The sequence below is a fragment of the Patagioenas fasciata genome, chromosome 10, assembly GCF_037038585.1.
Source record: "Patagioenas fasciata isolate bPatFas1 chromosome 10, bPatFas1.hap1, whole genome shotgun sequence".
NCBI classification, from domain to species: Eukaryota; Metazoa; Chordata; class Aves; order Columbiformes; family Columbidae; genus Patagioenas; species Patagioenas fasciata.
The window spans coordinates 15,057,452-15,078,637 of NC_092529.1; the positions used below are offsets into that span (position 1 = coordinate 15,057,452).

At 38.5% G+C, this 21,186-nt stretch overlaps 1 protein-coding gene across 9 annotated transcripts in view; it reads right to left on the reverse strand.

Moving 5' to 3' along the window:
• The window catches only part of CHL1 (cell adhesion molecule L1 like), a 134,818-nt gene that overhangs the window by 99,679 nt on the left and 13,953 nt on the right, over positions 1-21,186 (reverse strand). For 6 of the 9 annotated variants that reach the window (XR_011740745.1, XM_065846058.2, XM_071813216.1 and 3 more), the window contains exon 2: positions 4,828-4,908. The exons of the other annotated variants lie outside the window; for them this stretch is intronic. The gene's annotated coding sequence lies outside the window, so the exon portion shown is untranslated. The remainder of the gene's footprint in view (positions 1-4,827; positions 4,909-21,186) is intronic. 9 annotated transcript variants of the gene reach the window in all.

The following is a 21,186-nucleotide window of genomic DNA, read 5'->3' on the forward strand; positions in this document are numbered from 1 at the left end:
ACAATTATTGCTAGAAGCACTTCAAATCAGACATTGTTAATAATAAATGACAACATTATATAAAAGAAATATCATCTGAAAACTGATTTTACATGGCATATTAAAGACTTGATGGCTCAGGAGATGGGTAATAGAATAAAAAGCCTTTCATCTCAAGGTCATCAATTCAAATACAAGTCAGACTGATAGTAACTAAAAGCTATTTGATGAGCGCTCTAATGAAGCTAGTCTCATTACTAAAAATGTAAGAATAGCCTTAGCATTTAGCCCTTTCTCCTGTCTCTGACATCAGTAAATACAGAAATCACAAAGTATAGAGGAGCAGATCCAATTCGGCAGATAGAGTTGTATTTCTCTTGTTATACGCTGCCAGTTCCAGGCTATCGCTATTTTAGCAGTTTCCTAGCAGGTACCTGTTTGTTGTTTCCAAAACTCAACCTTCTCAGTGTTGCTGTGTCTTTTATTGAAAAATAGAATCGAGCTTCCAGGTCCCTGAGTTACCACTTTGTGTGGTCACATAAGCAACACTCAGGTTATTGGGGCCATAATAAAGGTAATGCATTAATGTACCAAGTTATTTGATACCTTACTGTTGTTTTTTTAGATATGTATCAAAAAACATGTTGAAGTAAATCCATGTACTGGGAAAGAGAAAAAAACCCATGTAAACCAGAGCAACTATCCAGCTAGCCTCACATTAGGTGGCAAATACAGCAAACCACATCTGGCATGACTTGAGAAGCAAATTCAAAGTCTTCTGGAATAAAAGACCTGGTATAATTTCCTTTGTTCCAGTATAATGTCTACATAATTTACTATTGGCTATAGTTAACATGATGGAAAGCACTGATAAACCTATTGATGTTGTCCTTTTGCTCGCCTTGTTAAACTGAATGAGATTAAAATAAAAAAAAAAAAAAGAATTTTCAATAATTCTTCAGAAAATCAACTCGGAAGGAATGTTGTTTTCATATCTTTCATAGGCAAAGCTCAGTGTTTGCACATGCAAACTAATACCTACAAATACTTGTCTGCAGGTACAAATGGGGACACACAAAAGCATTAGTGTGACATATAGCAAAAGGGCAAGTGTTCCCCACAATCTCTATTTGGGAACCATAGATTCCTTTTTCGAACTGAGGCACTCAGACAGCCTCCCCAGATCCCTGCAAGCCTCAATTATTTTAAGGCTCTAAAAATTAACCACCTCAAAACTCATGTAAAGTCCATCTTCAGTAGTACTTGCGTTGAGAAGAGCCATTTTGGTTTTCAGAAGTGGCTAATGGATTCATTTTAAAGATACCTAGGTGTCCAAAGATGTAGTTTACAATGTCTGGATAATCAATTCCCTTAATGCAATTTTCCCCCAGTGTAGCACAAGTGCCTAATAACCATTATAGACTCTGCCCTTATCCAGGGGAGACAGTAAAGATCCCCAGACTTTCACTTTTCTGCTGTGTCTAGAGATGTACCTCAGCACCTACACTTCCACTACTAAAACCCTGTGGATGCCTGTATTTCAGTGCTGAACTTGATAATTTATTCCTAAATCGTGATAATTTCATGATATTTCTAACCCATAACTCAGTAGGAATTTCAGATACAACTCTATTTCAAGTTATTTCACATTTAGTACCCAAGTAGGCATTACTGCAACATGCCCACTTCTCCCAGTTCAGCCCTCGCAGAATCAGATGGGAAGATGCCAGACTGAGCAGCACTTGGACCACATCTCACCACACAGCAGCGGTTTGGTGACAGTTCATCTGCAAGTTTCGGGGCAGAAAATTTGCTGGTGATGCATACAAACATGAGCACCACCCAGAAGCTTCAGCTTTATGGAAACTCTTCGTATGGTGGAGTCAGTCAAAATTTTTCAACCTCCATCAGCCCAAGATGTGTGTGCTTCTGGTGTCACCATGCAGCCTGCACTACTGCATTACTAACCTGATTTTCCCTTGCCAGTGGTCAGGATTTAACCAACTCCAGTTACCTGAGGTCAAAACTAGGGATGGCTTTGTTTCAGCAAAGAGCTACCCCCTGGCTTGCAACATGAAATGGTCATACTTGTGTCATGTCTGTCCGGAAGACTAACTGTCAAAAGTACAGACATATGGATTTAAATGGATTTTGGAGTGTGGAAAAATCCCAAATCCATCAGTTAAGGTCATTAGCTTATGTGACATACCTCAATGACATTAATTTTCAGAGATAAGCATGTGACAATCTAACTGGAAGAATTCTCCTCTAATGCATTATTAATTCATTTATTATTACAGTTATTATAATCTTTATGTGGGGCACTGGAGTTCAATTTGTTCTATATCAGCTAATTTTTTTAAATGAGCCCTTTCTTCTCCTCAGGATGGGAACTTCTTTAACCAGTTATTTGGGTTTTAAGCAAGTATAAAATGACATGATGGTGTATCCTCCTTATAAATACAGCTTCAAGTATCATGCCCTGAATTTTAAATGAAAACAAATGAGTACTAACTGTCACATTGCCAAATGTCTTTTAAAAGGTAATAGACTCATGAACTCTAAATATAGAAAGTTTATCAAACAGTTAAATGCAATGAAATCTTAATTACAATTTCTCTATCTGACAAAGAGGAGAAATACATATAAATAACAAGATCCTGTATAAATGCAGTTATTTGTGGGGCAGACACTGGAGCATATATTAACTTAAGTCTGAAGGCTCATGTGAATGGCTCTGAGTTCATCCTCTGGTCATGCGGGGCAAAGAGGTCGCGAGGCTGATCCCTGCACCGAGAAACTGGTTCAGTTGTTGAGGAAACAGCATATTAACTAGAAAAGTGGGTGTACTTCTGAACCAAAAGGAAGAAAACAGCAAATTTCCCAAATATACACATCTGTGATGCATTGAGAGCCAAGTGTTCAGCTGCTTACAAAGGCTGCGTCACTTTTTGACCTTTCTTGCTAAGAGAGAAGGTCACGGTATTTAATAGTCACATAGACATGGCACTTAGGGACATGGTCCAGTGGTGGATTTGGTAGTTTTAGGATTATAGTTGTATTCAATGATGTTAAGGGTCTTTTTGAACCTAAGTGATTCTATGACTCTGTATAGAAAATTAGTCAAACCTACACTCAGAATGTCATACCTACATTTCCAGTATTTCTCCCTTGAAATGAAATAGCTCAGCCCATGGGATAATCTCAAAGAGAAGACAGGAGAAGGTTTCTGAGGAAAAAAAATGAAAAGTTTATGTATTTTTGGGGGGCTGTGTATGATGAAACAATACAGAGTGTCCCACAAGAAAATTAGGGCAAATCTATGTTCTCTTTGCTCATGCATACCCAAAAAAATAGCCAGCCATGGTGACCTTTCCAGATGGCTGGTCCTGAAAGATGGAAAGTTTATAACCTAACTCACAAACTGACAAGAAAATGAGCTTTTCAGTTCAGAGCTGCTCCTATAAAGAGATGAGTCAAAATATACCCAGATTTTATGGAGATCTAGATTCACACAGCATATGAATCCCACTGCCTGATTAGTTAGGGTTTATCAGAAATTAGTAAATTATTTTCTACTTGAAACAATCACTGGCTGTAAGAAAAAAGTAAATTGATCAGTGAGTATAATGAAAGAATAAAAATTTTACCACAAAAAGTTAAAGCAATTTTCGGACAGACTACATCTTATCAATAACTTTGTGAATTTTACAAGACCGCAAGAATACACAAAATGAAATTCTGCAGCAGCTGCGCTAGAATAATGCTTTCAGCCCTGATCTCTACAGTAGTCAAAGTCAGTGAGTAGAATACAGAAAATCCCAATAAAAGGTATCTCAAAAGAAAGCTATAGTGTAAATAATTTCCATTATACACAAAGCTCCCATTAATCCAAGTTAATGAGAAATGCATATTTAAACTCCATATTTCATTAGCCAGAAATGAGAAACTGAACGCAAAATTATAGGGGTTTTTTAATGAATAGGATTAAAAAAAAAAAAAAAAAAAAAAAAAAAGAAAGAAAGAAACAGATAGAAACTCCTTGCCAGTGTGATTATTTCCTCCAAACACATTTCAGTACAGGAAGGATCCACAGGCACTAAAATTCCCTGGTTACAAGGTATCCCAGAGAAGCTCAACACATAAATAACTCTGCGGCTCCAAGACCTTTTTTCACTGATGAACAGTTGTTGGCAATGTCACCACTAAGGCCCTGCTCTTCCGCTATTTATTTTCAACATGTCCAAGGGTACTTTAAAGAAAGGCAATGTCCACTTTGGATCCAGCCCCTCCACCAGCGTTTGTGGTAACTCACTGCCCAAATGGCCACCCTGACCAGCTGTTGGAAAGCAGAATGGGAAATTTCCTTTGAAATAATCAGAACGGAATAATTATAGCACCTTTTCTTACAGATTGAAGGACCAAACAAACTTGAGAGGTTTTTTCAAAATATAAAATCACAAGCTCCTTGCCACTTGAATGCTGCAATGGGACAAAGACTAGCCTAGGGCTCAGCTACACATATAATTAGGAATTACTGTTTGCTTAACATCTAAAAAGAGAAGACAAAAAAAGTCCCATCTGACACTCGAGAGTTTTCAGACTTTGAAAGCATGTCTACATACCTCAAGTTATTAAAATCACATAGAATTATTCCAGAACATGGATACATGCACACACACAAATAAATACACACACATCTATGCTTTTATAGAAAGCATAGTAAAGATAGAAAAGATATCAAATGAGTCCAAAATGTTTATGATGACAGTAACTGTTATGATTCATAAATAAATAAAATTTACATCCAAAACACAAATACTTTGTTTTTTAAAATGCATTTCTAACCAGTACATGCAGCTGCTGCTTCATCAATGCATGGTCAATTTGCAGTTTTACGTCTGAATCATTCTCCCCACTTTATTGCATCTAGAGAGAAAGACAAATTTGTGATTTGAGTAATGGTATTTCATATGTAGAATTAATTTTAAAATAGCATCTTTATCAGTACAAATCCTTTATTTTCTTTCCCCTCTGTATCAGTCTCTTTATGTCTGATCTCATTCTCTTTGCCCTCCATTTGACTGGAAAAGGACAGGTTTTTCCATATTTGAATAACAGAAGAAACATACCCCATGGAATAAAAAATGAGCTGAAGTAAGAAGATCTGATTCTTATTCTAAATCTGGTTTGTGACCTTGGAATGAGTCACTTTTCTCTGCCTCTATTTCTCCTCTTTCTTTGCCTTTCTTGTCTACTCCGATTACAAGCTTTCTAAAGCCTGTTAAGTGTTTATATAGTACAAAACAGATAAGATTCAGCTTTCATTGGAATCACGAGATAACACAAAACCAGAAAAAATAAATCTCATCAACCATTACTTACATTATTGTTCCTTATAGTCCACTAATGTGAAACACAATTTCAAAATTATTTTCAATGTTTTTTTAAAAAATAATAAAAAATAATAATGCCCATAAAAGAAAAGTGTGTTCAAGAAGAAACAGATCCTTTAAATATTTTGTTTCCAATAACACTCTCCCCACTTTGAACATGATGATCAAGAGTTGTGTTTCTATATCAGTGTCTCATAAATGTGGATACAATGCTTCTCGGCTATTGAACTAGCACCCTGATAATGTCGTGCTGTGGTGCACGATGGGCTTCAGGTCAGCATCCTGCTCTGATCTCATTGGATGCTCTGCTATGTGCTTGGAGTAGCAAAGGCAATGGGAAGACTTTGGAGCTTTAAGACCACTTTTCTTGGTCTCCCAAAAGAGAATACGCACACACTGTGTATATCCCAGGCTATACTCCAAGCACCAAGAAGCAAAAGAAGTACACAAGCTTTTTTGCTTTGGAGGTCACCTTTAAAAGTGATTTTCTTGCAAGACTCTCTGTATGAATGACAAGATATTCAGTGAGATGTCTTAAGGGAAAATAAGTGATAAAGAAAAATTCAGCTAACCTATTTTCTTTCTTGTCACTACTTGATAATCTCTTTATCTGGTCTCATTTAACCAGTTGCAGACAGACTTATTTCCCCATGGACATATCCAATCCTTCTTCCAAAGCACACGTGTACACACACACCTCCTTTCCCACAGCATTTCAAATTTATATTGTAACATCTCTGTTGTTTTGGTTATATATAGCCAAATTCAGCTTACATAGGTGTGTAGGTACAAGCTGTACATGCTTATTGCTACACACATCTCTGGTCTTTCACAGAATTTCTGTGGTTATGGGCACGCACAGAACATTTATGCAAACCTCTCCGTCAATATAAGTACGCAATTTCACTGAAATATAATTAACTAGCATGTATATTTTAAACTTTGATCCCTTTGTCAATAAATTATGGTTTCTGATGTGAACAGAAAATATTTTCTGAAGCTCTGCAGTGATTTAGAAATCTCCTTCTTGACTTCTGTTGAGGCTTTAGCTTAGAAACCCAAACCCAGTCCCACACAGATTCATACGGGCTTGCAAAGCAGAGTAGAAAATTCCTATCACATGAATCAGTGTAAAACAGAGACTATTTTCAGTATTCCAGTTTATCACAGGACTGAATTTGAAAAGTTCAAGACCAGAGATGCTGCTATTACATCAGGTGCAGACTTCCTGGCATTACATTTCCCCCAGCTACCTCTATATTAATCCAACTCACTTGTAATTGATTAAAACATCCACTCCAAATTAAAATTAAAAAAAAAAAAAAAAATTTGCATATATGAAAAAAGAGGAAATTTAACATTTTTTAATCAGAGATTCTGAGGGAGGGGGGAATTGCAATTCATATGTCTCCCTCCCCCTATTTTTTAATCTAACTCAAAAATCACAGCAGACAATAGCAACTCAAATGCTTTATAGCTGAATTCTTATTAATCAGCTGTCTCCTATCTTTACCAGCTGTTTGTCTACTCCCATTTATGCTGTGCATCATGGACTTATCGATCTAGTAAGCCTTAAATTACAGCTATCCATTAAAAAAAAATAATAAAAATAATGCAGAGACAAACCATAACACCATAACAGGAAAGAGCAGACCTGATAAAGGATTTCTGAAGCACTACTCACTTTTGCTAAAAGAAAATCTTAATAGAATTTCCTGGAGAGAAGGTCTGTAGTATTGAAGTTATCAGAGCACTGTATGGACAGAGGAACAGTAAATAGAGCTCTCAAATTGAAGGAAAGGATTTGTATCAAAAATGGTCCCACTGAAAAGCGTAGGAAATCTTGGGGAAAAAAAGCCACAAGATACAGTATTAGTAACATAGTCGGGGTGTTTATGTTTGATTTATTAGAGCCAGCCAATTTGTAGCAGTTCTTGTTATTTCAGGCATAGTATAAACAGACATTAAGGATCTATCTCTCTCCCAAAGAACACTAAAAAATGTTTAACATTAAAAGGGCAGAGCATGAGCAGAGTTGATTTCAGTGCTCAAGTACATCTACTGCATCTCCAACTCAAAGGCTGCTAAAGGGTGTCACTTCAGACTTTCACCAGTGAGCTACTAGGACTGTCCCACTGAAGGAACTGTGGCACTCTGGGCTCTTGTGCTGTTATTACCACTGTGCATGGAAGTACTCACAAGGCCATTTCTATGCAGAAAATTTGCACCAGCAAAAAGAGCTAAGAAAATTGTATTTAACACTACACTGGAAAAAAAAAGAATTATTGAAACAATGTGTGTCTTAATGAAAAAAATTGTCTCCCGGTCCATGTTGAAAACTTAACCTGCTGTTTGGTTTTTCATGCCTTGCATACTACAAGGGAAAAATCTGCAGCCTTACAAACTGGGATTATGACTGTCCTGAAGACCTCCTGGTCTGAGTCAAAGTGGTTAGGTGCCCTGATCTTGTACATCTGCTGAGATTTTTAAAGATAAGAAATAAAAATATAATATTTTCCTATGTAATTATGGGCAAAATGTCTGCATGTCTGGACTCCCAGTGCTGCTTCTGCTTCCTGATTCGCAATTGCATTTTGCTGTTATGAAGTTCCACAAGTACAGTGACTTTAGCCTTTCAATTTTCCAAAAGGTTAGATGGAGCTGACAGATTTCTAAGTGAGGGAAAGCAGTTCACACTTTTATTCACTCAGCTGGTATTCATTGAATTTGATACTGTATTTCGGCCTGGTTACGCATGGTGCAGAGAAGGGAAGAAGCAGCAGGGCACTAACATGGCTTTAAGACATCTCTGATCCCCATGTTGAGCTACCTGGGGGCTGCTTGGTCTCTGAGCAGAACCGGGAGCCAGTGCTGCAGCCAGAATTAGGGCTGGCATCACTCACTGCCCCTGGCCATGCTACAGATGGCACAGGCAGCTTCCTGGGCTACTCATCTACCGACTGCAGAGGGAGAACAGACTGGAGCAGGGACAAGTGGTCCCTGCTGCAGTGTGACCTTCACGTTTCATTCATCCATTTCTCCCTAAAAGATCCATGAATCGATGAAGTATGAGCTCTGAGCCAGGCTCAGATAAGGTTCTGAAAACGAGAAACTAAATATTTAAATGTTACTTGAATCAGGCCTGCTGCAGATCCACACATCACTGAGGAAAATAATGGGTTTGGCCCAAAGGGCTTGACAAAGCAGAACAATTTCAAAGGGGAACACTGGCCAGGATGGAGCTGTGATGCTGCTTTGGCCACCCTCCCACAGAAAAGCCCACCCGAAGCTCTCTGTTCTGCATGTCAAACCTGCTGAGACCCGACACTGCCTCACAGTGCAGACCGTGAGGGTTTATCCTGTTGCCAAGCGCATCGTGTGACACGTGGATGGCAAAGGGATGAAAGGACCCAAAATCCGAGCACCCAGGCCCGGGCAGCATTCCCATCAGCTCCAGCAGCACTGTGAATGAGGAATATGCTTCACTTATGCAGATTAATAGCAGAAGGTTTTTTGAGAAGGACTTTTGCCAAACCATAAAAAGATGCATTAAGCAGTTTGGAAAAGAGCATAGGATGAAATGGATAAACTGCAGTCACAGAAGAAGGTTCCTGTTCTTACACCTTATGGGTCCCACATAAGAGGGGTAATATGGGCTGAGAAAAAGAGAACAAGAGCAAAAAGGAGGTCTTAATTATTAAAGAAACAAACGTTTTCAGATGTAATTTTACCCATGTGCATTGTGAATAAAATCAAAAAAAGACGCACTGCTGCTGAGAAAAATCAGTACAACTGTTTTTCTACCTCTTGATAATATGATTATTTTATTTTTAGCAACAGGAAACTTCTAATTTTAAAAGGATAAAATTAAGATGTTCAGTTTAGTAGACATGGTTTGCCAATATTTCCGTTTTCCCTCCAGGAAAAAAAAAATGAATTAAAAAGATGTGTTCCAGGTCAATCTCACATTTAGAATTAGGTGGCTCACAGTTACTGCAAGCACAATGTTGCAACTTTCTCAAGTATCTGTTTATTTACTACTGAAAGGGTTATTGGCATATGAACAGAGCCTTGAAATACTAATCATAGCTGTCTAAGACCATCACATGAGGTTAACCAACAATTTCTGTGATTTACTTTACCAATAAAAGAAGGCAGTCATGAACAAGGTTTTGTAAATCAAGCATATTGGGACAGATTCTGATCCACAATTCCTCAAGCATAAGAAATGTTATAGTGCCTTGCCAGTACATAATTCAGGTCTGTAGTGAACTTCACAATATGGATGTATGACATTAAAAACTGTTATAACCATTACTGGAAAAAAGTCAACTTGGCTTTAACATACATACAAAGGCTAATGCATACACACGCACACACACTCTCTCTCTTAGACTTGTCACTAGCCAGGCACATCACAGACATTTTTCCCTAAAGCAAATGTCAAGGTCTGTGCAAAAGCAGCCCGGTCTCATGTACAGCACTGCCACACGACCACAGCAGGCAAACCTTCAGTGGTTAAACCCCATGCCATGACATACATTCACTCATTGAGCTTAAATTTACAGTGAACACCAGATGTTGCTGTCCCTTAGGGAAATTGTGACTGGTAGAGAAACACCTCTGTCAATATTTCCCTCCTGGGTCAATAAATCCGGATAATCAATAAAAGTCAGTGAGCAAAACTGCCACCATCCCAGGAGCCGGTCTGTACCTTGGGGTAAAATTTGACACACTTAGTATCTGCTTAATGATTTTCCATTTAAGGTCCCCAAGGTATAGAGTACACTTTCACTTGATTTTAATAATCTTCTAACGCACAACACAAGTGTGTGTCACAATCTTGCCCTGCACTCTTCAACACAGAGTATGTGCAAACTGAATGGCACGTGGGTTGAGAAAAGGATTTTTTCTGAACCAGTAAGGCATCATCATGAGTATCTACGTGTCAGCTAAAAAATACCCAATGTTTTTCATAAGACCTATGCATTCATTTAAAATAGTGAAGTTTCAAGAAAGAATACAGCCAGAAAACCTAGTTCTGTGTTTTCCAGATACAGATTAGATTTCAACTATTTATAACCATCTGCCAAAACACAAAGTCATTCTCAGATATTCTGGAGCAAATCTTCAACCAGGATAAATCAGCATAGTTTGTTGAAGTTATTTTTGTTTACAGCACCTGACAAACTATTTCCCTAATGTTTCCTGGTTAAAAATTTCATGCATGCAGTATGCAAATGTAAAGTGGAAAAAAGCATCCTCAGAACACAAAAGTCAATCGTATGCAAACTGCCATGATACATGAACTCAGAAAGAACAGGACTTAATCCGTAAGTTTCAGTGCAAACAATGTAAAAATGATTTTTAAATAAACAATTTTGTTTCTGCCCTGCTCACAACAGATTTAGAGTACAGTTTTAATGAAGGTATACTTTTTTCCTGTTGCAAAGATTCCTCACTGTTAATCTGTAATTTTCAGGTTATTTTTCCCTGAAAATGCCTTTTAAATGTCCAGCACTGAAATCAGAAACCGAACCTTATAATATGTGATTCTATGTTCAGGTTGTTAATGTTCATGCAAACTAATAAGTAACTTATTTGGCATCTAAAATGATAAGCAAAACCTCAAAAGAAAACTTAGATTTCTAAATGAAACTGGCAAATTATTTACAAAATATAGCAAATTATTTAAAATTTCTCTAGAGAATTACTTATACAGGTTAATGACTTCCAACTAGAAGAGAAAAATAAAGTCAATAGACTGAAGCTGTTCATTATAACTCATTTGTTCAATTCCAATCTTGATTTGGTTCTCAGCTCTCTGCTTGCTTATAAGATGCTCAAGCCACACAAACAAAGTGATATTTGTTCGCATAGCAATATTGAAGCCTTATATAGCACTTGTCGTCATCAAATCTCAAAGCATTCTGCAAAGAAGGAAAGCTTTGTTATCCCCAATTCAGATAGGGAAATTGCAGCAGTAGGATAATTGCAGAGCCAGAAATAACACTTCCGAGATGCAGGCTAATGACCTAAGTAATGAGTAACAGCACAGGGCATTTTTATTAACACAGAAGATGACTGAGGTCAAGATGAGCGATTTCAGTATCACAACTTTTGAACTGCTGAAAGCGCAAAGAGAAAAGTGCAACTGAGAAAATACATCAGTTCAATGAATGCTTTACACTGGCACTTCAGACTTGAAGGATGCTATTAACTCCTTCTGCCCACTGATGTGCACAAAGACTTTATACCCAACAATCCCCCAGCAAGAAATTCTATTAAGAAAATGCTTAAGTTATAATGGTACCCCAAATGCTTACAATTCAAGAGAGTCAAGTGTGTATTTTGTCTATCAGAAAAAATACATTTCTGATGGAAAAAGCACTGTATAGATTAAATGTTTTTAAAACGTATGCTCAGAAAACAGATTTTTTGTCAGAAGGGACTGTTGTCTCAAGACTTCTACACGTGGAGCTCTGCTGTAAAACAGGTGATAGGTTTGTTGAGAGCAAATGCTCATGGGTCAGAATCAGAGAGGCCAACAAGGAGGACAGTGCTGCGCATGCTTGCTACTCACCACGTAATCAAGAACTGGAAATGTATAAGGCTTTATTCAGCCTTCACAATCAAAGGCTCTAGTGATCCTTGAAGACTTTAAGCACGCTGATATATGCTAAGATGGTAAGTGGTGGTGCACGAGCGATAGAAATTTCATGAGTGCAAAGACAATATTGGTGCAGAACTTCAGGGGAGCAGTTTGGCTTGCTCAGGCAACTAGCAGGTGTAATATCATGGATGACTGCCCTGGGGGTGCAGAAAGAACAGGGCAGTTCCTTGATCTTCAAGGAAAATCTCCTCAAAGCATGAGAATAATCCACTCTGATGAGTGGGAAGTGGAGCAGACGTGGCAGAAGGCTGACTTGGCTGAACATGGAATCCCTGACTGAGCTCAAACACAGAAAGAAAGGGAACAGAAGGTGGAAGCGGGGACAGGATACCCAGGAGGACTGTAGAAACCTTGCCCAGACTTCAGGGACAAAATTAGGAAAGCCAAAGCCTGAGTGGAGTTCGAACTGGGAAGGGATGGCGTGGCCAACAAGAAAGGTTCACCCATAGGTACATCTGCAGCAAAAGAAGAGTGGGACTGCCGTTCAGTGGCACCTCAACAGGCTGACAGAAAGCTTACAACCTGCAGCCAAAGCAGACATGAAGCTCTGCAAATGGAAATCCACAGTGCAGAAAGCAGCCCTAGAGAAAATGGCCAGGGAGTTGAGCAGGAGTCAGCAGTGACAGTGATGAACACCAACCACATGCTGGGTTGCATTCACAGGATCATGGCCAGTAGGTCAAAGACAGCAATTATTACTCTCTATTCAGCACTTGTGAGACTGCATCTGGAACAGAACGTCCAGTTTTGGTCTCCCTGTTATAGAACAGACGCTGACAAACTGGCAAAAGTTCAGCAGAGAGGACACCAAGATGATGAGGTGGCTGTAGCACATAAGTTATGAGAAGATGCTGGGAGAACCGTGTTTGTCTACCCTGGAGGAGATTAACTACTGTTCTCAACTGGACAAAGCGCTGAGCAACCCGATCTAACTTCAGTCATGCCTACATTCACCAGGAGGTTGAATCAAATGACCTCCAAAGGTCCCTTACAACTTAAACTATTCTACAATTTTAATGATTTTTCTTCCACTTTTATTTATTATAAGGTACTCCCTTCTAAAGTATCATTTGGAAATAATTATTGTGAATTTGTGCAACATTTCCAAATGCAATTAAAAATTCCATACGTTTGAGAAATATCCCACTGCAGTTGAGGAATATCATGGTCTAAAAGCCAGTCAGCTGAAGCCAATTAAATCATGATCAACTTCCCATGACACTAAAATGCCTAATTGAACTTCTACCCTCTGTGCAAGGAGAAGATTTTGCTTTCTCCACACAGAAGCCCAAAATGAGGGTTCACTGCTCTGTGCTTCTGTAAGTCAAGATCATTATCAAAACATAACAATCAAAAAAGGAGATGCCTGCATTGCTTAAAATAATGGTATTCCATCCTCTGAGAAGAAAGAAGAGTCCCCTTGCAAAAAGATGACCTCAGATGTTTAGTCACAGACACCTATCTTTATCCTCCTGGCGAATGGAGAATGTGAGCAGGAGCAAGTGACACACATGCATATTTAGAATTAAACTTGAAAAGGAAATGGTTCATTAGTGTAACATGAGAAAAACTAAGACATGTTTGAATAAACAGCTATGTTCTGGTAAAACCTGAGCTTGGTTTAAAAAGAAGAGAAAAAATAAAATGTCAATTGAAATATAAACTTAACAATGAAAATCAATTGGTATTTCTAGATACTGAATAATGGACTCATTACTATTCATTGTCATTACTGTTCATTTTGCAACCATCACAAAAAAATACGGTGACTGATTGACAGCTTTTAAAATATGTTTGTGCCTGAAGAACCGAAACAGCTGAAAGAGATCTGGAATTCTGAATACAAAAAACTGTACAAACTGCCAATAGTAGAGTAATCTAATCTTCTCATAATTCCCCCTTTAAAAAAAAAATATTCAAATCTCCCCAGCCTTTTGAGTTAATTTGAGTAATCCTTTCGCTTCTCTTCTTTTTTTGAGGGAGGGAAAAAAAAAAAAACAACAAACCCATAAATGTTTCACTTCTTTTTAGCTTTACTGAGCTGTGAAAATCTCTGTATATCAGAAAGACTACAAGTGACATTTTCCCCTAATTAGTCCATAAAAATGCTAATTTTTCTAATGAATCAGATTGAAATATCACAGGAGTAGGTAACAGCGCAAATACAGAGTTTGCTTATGGGGTAGGTTTTCAGATTCATTTTGCTAATCACTACCACAGCACTGGGCAACTTACAAAGCCAATATTATGATGAGGTTAGAGAGGCAAAACATGCTCGTCTTAATTTTTGTGCAAAATAAAGACAGTTACATACATATGCATTCACAGTGACCATGCATTCGTGTATATTTGTAAAGAAAACCAGATCTACAGTATTTACAGCCTGGATCCTCAGCTGCAGCGAGCCCTTCTATTCCCATTACAAGCAGAGGTCCTCTGCCTGTTTACTCAAGCTGAGGATATGACCATAAATCTTTATTCTGCCAAATTATACTGTTAATATAAGCCATTTCTGAAACCAATAAAATAATACTTTCTTTTTTCATGTACCAGTAGCTGATAATGTCACCAGTTTGAACCATACAAGCAAGAGACTGAAATAATCTGTCTGCCCCACAGCATCTTTATTTTTTTTCCTGCACTTACACTTTTGCTCCTGCTTTCTGTGCTGGCTTATACTAAGGCACTTGTATCCAAGCCACAGATCTAGGAAGGAGTGGTCTTTTTTTCAAGTAAAAAAATCTAGTAGAATCAATGAGCTCTTAGAGGAAATCTCTTAGGTCTTGACCTTCAGGGTGGCCTTTTACTCTCTAAACCCCATGTAAAACAGTGATTCTGTCAGTCAGTCTTTAGTAAAAGATTTAAAGAAAGGGACTGTTGCCTATTGGTGGCACCAGAAATCTAAGCAAGAATTAAGCAGCTTGAAAAAGCCTTTAAATTCAACACATCATTCTCTCAGAGCTCTCCATATATTCTTTATGGCCCTGTGTTCTCTTACCCCTTTGATCATTTTATATTGAAGTAGTCTCTTGTTTAATACGTAGCTAAGATGACTGTACGATAACATCAAAACAGAAGGGAACATAAAGAACATGAAAGAATATGAAGTCAATAGCTTCGCCGATCACCATACATAAACAGGCTTAGTTAAAAGCTGTGGCATTACAGTGCTGCCTTTATGCTCTCACAAAGCTGCACAAAGTGTTAAGACCAACTACAAACTGAAACTAACAATTAAAACTGCATTGAGTTTTCTTTTCTCTACTATAATTGTTGCTCGCTTTGCTCAAGAATATATATCTGCAAATCCAGCACCTATCTTTGTGTTTCATTCAAGAAGCCCACCACACCAGCTGGTCTAACCATCTTTCTGTTGGAAATCAGGGTTTCCTCAACACATGGAAGCTGCACACACCCATAAAGCATTGTTCTTCACCCTTGTACCATCATACTAACCACAGAGCTCCAACCATGCTCTAACCAGTTCAAAAGGTATTTTTGACAAGAAGCACAAAGGGAGAAGAATTTTAGTTGAAATCTCTCTCACGTTCTTTTAAGAACATTAAACCAATTCAAAAAACAAACAAACAAACAAACAAACAAACAAACAAAAAAGATAACACAAGACTTTGTCTTCTTGATCCCAAACATCTTTCTGTTTTGGTGTTTACATAAAACTACATAGTACGTTTCTGAGGCCAGACAGACAAAAAAGTTGATGTCTACTGTCTAGAATTCATCTCACACTTGGTTTTCATACCATATTTCTTGGCTGCCTACACTCATGCTAATCTGCTAAAATCACTTTACCCACTTGGAAGGCAACATATCACTTGTACTCGCTTCTATTATTCATCAGAAAACCACAATGGCAGCTCTATGACTGACTGCTAATTACCCTTTCGCACTGGATGTCAGAGACAGTTGCATTTTTGGCAGCAATTTATTCTTCTTCCCATGGAGTCATGAGGTGGAAGCTGAGGCCTATTGAAGTCAGTGACAAAAGCCCCATTGACTTAATTGTGTCGGGAATTCATCTTTTAATGGAAAGAGACCTGCTTAAGTGTTATTTAGTATACTGTGTCAACACTGAGATAACAACTGACACAAGAACAACATACACATTACCAATGGTGCCAGGATGGGACAGAGCACTCAAAGAAGGATAGCAGCATTGTCCAAACTGTTCACTTCTTAAAGGAAAAGTCATGGTTTTCAACTGGAGAATGTCTCACATGTGTAAATGAGAAATGAAAGATACAATTCAAGTGTTGACAAACTCATAGCTTCCAAAGTACAACATGCTTTGCAAATAGTTTTGCTGGTTTGGGTTTTCCCCCGTATCTCTAAATAAGCTATTCTGACTTGTCCTGTCACTGAGCTAGCAACCTCACTTTCATAAATCAAAGTGTTTCACTGTTGCATCCTTTCACTCCCAGTTGGAGGACCCTCCTTGCCTGAAGCCCAAACTGGAACGATGAGGACCTGCTCATCTTCCTCATCACTCCCTCCCTCCTTCCTCCAACCGGTTCTTCATTCTATAGAAACAGGAGATGTTGTAATAAACCATCACCACACCAAGAAAATGGGTACCCAAACATCCACAAATGCTCACAATTGGGTCAGGACTGTTCTCTATTTCTGCACAGCCTCCTCAGGCTGTATCTCTTCTGGCTGCCTCTGCATTCCTGCGTGCCTTCCAGCTCACATCTCGCCCATGCTCACTCCCTGCATTCCATATTGCTCCCAGACTCAGTGGAGAAAGCTATTTCAGCTGTTCATCTAACTTCTCCACTTTACAGTAGCTGAGGATACAGTCACCAGTTCCTCCAGCCAACATGTTGATCTCAAGTGAATACCCAGAGTTTCAGCAGAGATGTTTGCATTTTGCAGTGGTCTTCGCAGAGCGAAGCCATTCCTAAAGGTAAAAACATCAGCAGGCTGCAGGAACAGAGCCAGGTCCAAGGGAGAGGGTGAGGAATCAGCACGAGCTCTTTCCCCCACCCTGCCCAAGCTTGCTCAGGTCTGGGAAGGAGAATCACCTCCAGAGGACAGCAGCAATGACGAGTCAAGCTGGAGGCAGTTTTTAGCAGTTAAGTCAAGACCAGCAGTTGTTTTAGTAGTTGTCCTGCCCAAACCAAGCTCAAGAATATTCTGTATAACTTCATCTTTCTCACACGGCTAAACAACACAGGCAATAAGACAGAAGACTTCTGTTTGTGTGCAAATTATGTTTCAAGAACTTCATTTTTAAAAGGGAGCCTCCAAATACACTTAAAATCCTGTTCAAGCCAAATTCTCAGCACAGCCTATGAGATTTTATCCAAATACATTTGTACACGCTTTAGTACCAACTGACTGCAATGTGCCAGTCCTTTGTTCTGTGCACGGCTCACCTTCCCTTTGCTATTCCCGTTCCAGACAAACCAGTAAGCTGACCTCTGAGAACAAGGAAAATCCCCTCTCCTCATTCAGGATTTGTCCCTTGAGCATCTAAACCACAGAAGCCTTATAAAATCTGAATTTGCTTTTCTGATGCATCCTTTTACTTGTATTTATTAAAACCCTTTATGCAAAAATCTATTGTTTACATTAACTGCAATTCTTACATATGGAAGGACAAAAAAAAAGAATTATAAGAGTAAATCATTATTCCTATATAGCATGTGCTATGATAAAGTGGCATAAATAAAAGACAGATTGTAAACATTATCTTAAAACATGAAGCAGAAATCATGAGAGCAACACAGAGTAAAAATAAATAAATAATCAATGTACACTGTACCGGTTGCTTGTAAAATGAGACAATTCATTCTGTGTAACTAACCTATCAGGAAACCACACTGTGGGGATTCTGATAGCTGTTATTGCAGTACACTATATTAACAAAAGTGTGCTTTAATGAGATCCCCAGAGAGCATCCACAGACTTGGATCTTCGTCTTGAAAAGACCATTTTTACCCCATTTAACTGCCAGTATGTTGCGTCTCTGCTACGTATTTGGGGAAAAAAAAAAACCAAAAAGCTATTAACGCAATTATCAGTACCAATAATCATTGTGCTTCTCAGGATCAAAAGACGACATTATGCCATTTTCAATATATAAGCTTCATCAGAAATAACATCTGTATATTAAAACAACTTGCAGCCAGAATAGCAGCAACATAAAGAATGCTTTCACACAGGGAGCTAAAAAAAAAAAAAAGAAAACCACAGCATAATAATAATAATAAATAAAATCACAGTGCTTATCAGAACAATCTGCAACCTGACTTTTATTAATATTTTATTTTTCTATAAGTAAAGACCTAGTGTAGAGCTTGCCAGATACAATAAATGGCCCAGTTTAACATTTGAGTTTTCAAAATAGGGCTGGAGAAAAACACCTTCAGCACCAAATTCAAAATGGCTGTATTTCATACTGATTGCTTGCTGTAAAATAACAGCTGTAAAATAGCAAGGCAGAATATTTTGTTCAGAAACTTAGTGGTAGGGTTAGAAGCTGTTCTTCTATTTGCAGATTCTCTGTAAAAACACGTACAACCACATTTATGTGTTAAATCTGAGGAATCAATATTCTCAGGTTTCAAAAAGCTTTGCCAGTGAAGCCTGTGGATTTTTCTCATTGTATTCTCTGTTTAAAAGAAGTGGTTCTGCTAAGAGATGCCTTAAGTTAGAGGGGCAAAAAAACGAAAAATTATTTTATTAATTGCACTTCACGTGAAGTGCAAATAAATGAACAAGTCAAGAAAGAAACCTTTATAAACCTTAAAGCCTCTCCGTAAATTTAAATGAATTATTGCATTTCTTCTCCAACTCTACTTTTAGACCTTATATAAGTACCAACTCTCTACATCACTAATAGAATAGACTGGTCATTACTAATATAATGGGCCAGGCTGTGATATCAATGTTGTTTTACAATAGTTTCACACTTTAGCAAGTTAGCAAGTTAAAGAGGTAATGGGCTAAACTGCAGGGGTGACAAACATTTTCACCAGAGGCCACATCAGCCTCGCCATTGCCTTCAAAGGGCCAAAAGTAATTTTAGGACTGTAAAAATGTAACTACTCCTACAACATTACTCATCTTCAAAGGCTAACGTGGACCCCAGTGAAAATGAGTTTGACACCCCTGGGCTAACAAGTTAATGGCAATACTTAGATCTTATGCAGTTAATGGATGCAAAATAATATGCTAGTATATGCTGAATTATTATTGTGCTGCTGCCATTTTACCTGGGCCAGCTTATATGACATCCTCTGCCACCATGGAAATGAGCTCCTGCCTGGACTATCTGAGACACACTAAAAGCAAAACTGGAGGAAGCCAGCTTGGAGGAGATAACCCATGGACAGCCACCACTGAAGGTAAGTCTCCACAGGGCAGCAGCCTCTAGCATGTTTTAAGCACCCCTAATGGATTTTACAATGCTAGGAAACTGAAACTGAAAAACAGTTCAAATACAATCTTTAAGTCGTAATATTTACATGGACAAGTATTTGTTTATTTGTCAGCTGTGTAATCTCAGAGCCTCTACAGAGCCTGGGACAGCCTCTTAAGTAGCTTTCTCCAGTTTTGATTAGCTGACTTCATTGCCAGCCCTATAAATATTCTTAACATTTGTACCCAATGGACCAAGTATTTTGTTGAGCAGACTAATTGGTTCACAACCCCTGCTAAGTATCAGCCATATCATCCCTGACTGCCATAGGCTACTATCATCATTAGCCAAGTGACAATCTCCTAGAGAATTTTGGCTCTTTAATCTCCATTCTCCCCGAGGACATCAGACTTATTACGCGTTAAAGCTATCAGAGTTCATTCCCCTTCTTTCCCTACATTGTATTCTCAGCACAGAAGGAAAAACCTCACAAACACAGTGACATAAAGGAAACTCAGGTCCACATCTCGCTGAGGGGACCATACAATGCTACAGACCTTTGGGCTAATGCAGCCAAGAATGAGGGACAGAACTTGACTTCATACAAATTTCCACAATTCCACCAGTTTTCCAAGAGAAGTGTGAATTAACAGATGTCAACTGAAGTCCCACACAGATGAAAGCAGCTCTTGATCAGCATCATTCCTTTTACTGATGTCACATTAACACCAAAGCGCCATGGTCCGGTTAGTTCCGGAGGCTGCAGAAATACCCGATGCCTGCGAATGCTTGCCCTGAGACCCGGCAGTGATGGGGTGAGAAAGACTGGAGAAGGAAAAGCAGAAAAAGAGATGAAACACAGATGAAAAACTGGAATAGAGGTGAAAAGGAGAATTAAGGTGGGAAGAACGAAAATCTCTGAGAAGAGAGAACATCCTCAGAAAGCCAGAACCCACTCAAAGGTTACTAGCTTCAAACAACACAAATTTGACCTTTGTTATGACTGTGTCATAAATCTAGAGATCTAGGCGAGAAATGGAGGGTTTCTCTTTGCTTTATTTCATTAGAAAGAAACAGTTTTAAACTCAGGTAAAGCTTTAAAATATTTGAGATCATTTGAAGGAAGAGATACGCAGATCCCAGACACCAACAACTCACGTGATGACATTTAGGACTATAGATGCTTCCTCCATTAATTTTCCTGAAACAGCTTAAAAAAAAACAAAACCAAAAACATACAATTAAGAAGAATTCCTCTCCTCATTGCACCTCTCCCATTCAAAGGGGTGAAAAGCAATCATTTACCCTTTTGGTACATACAAAGAGTCCTTCATGTCCCTTTGGCAGGCATCAGCAGGAAGCATCCTCTGGATTGCCTGCTTTCAGACCAAACTCTTTGGCTTCTTAAAAATATCTTCCCCTGACTGATGGTAGAGATTCAACTAGTCATTTAAAACAAGTAAGGCAAATGAAATTTAAACCACCGGTCACCATCCCAGCCTACCTGAAGGTAGCAGGGAAAAAACACAGTTTTGCCATGTTGGCCTTTATGAAGTTTACAGAGGAATATAGTTATTAAATAAGTCAAAGCAGCTTACTCATGGACACTGCCTCATGTGTCCAAATCTGTAACAAGGCAACAAACCATGGGTTTCAGTACCAGAGCTGCACCACAACAGCATCCTCCCAGCACAGCAAACTGTCAGCATGCACAACCTTTCTTTCTTTTAGTCATGCTGAGAAATCTCTGCAAT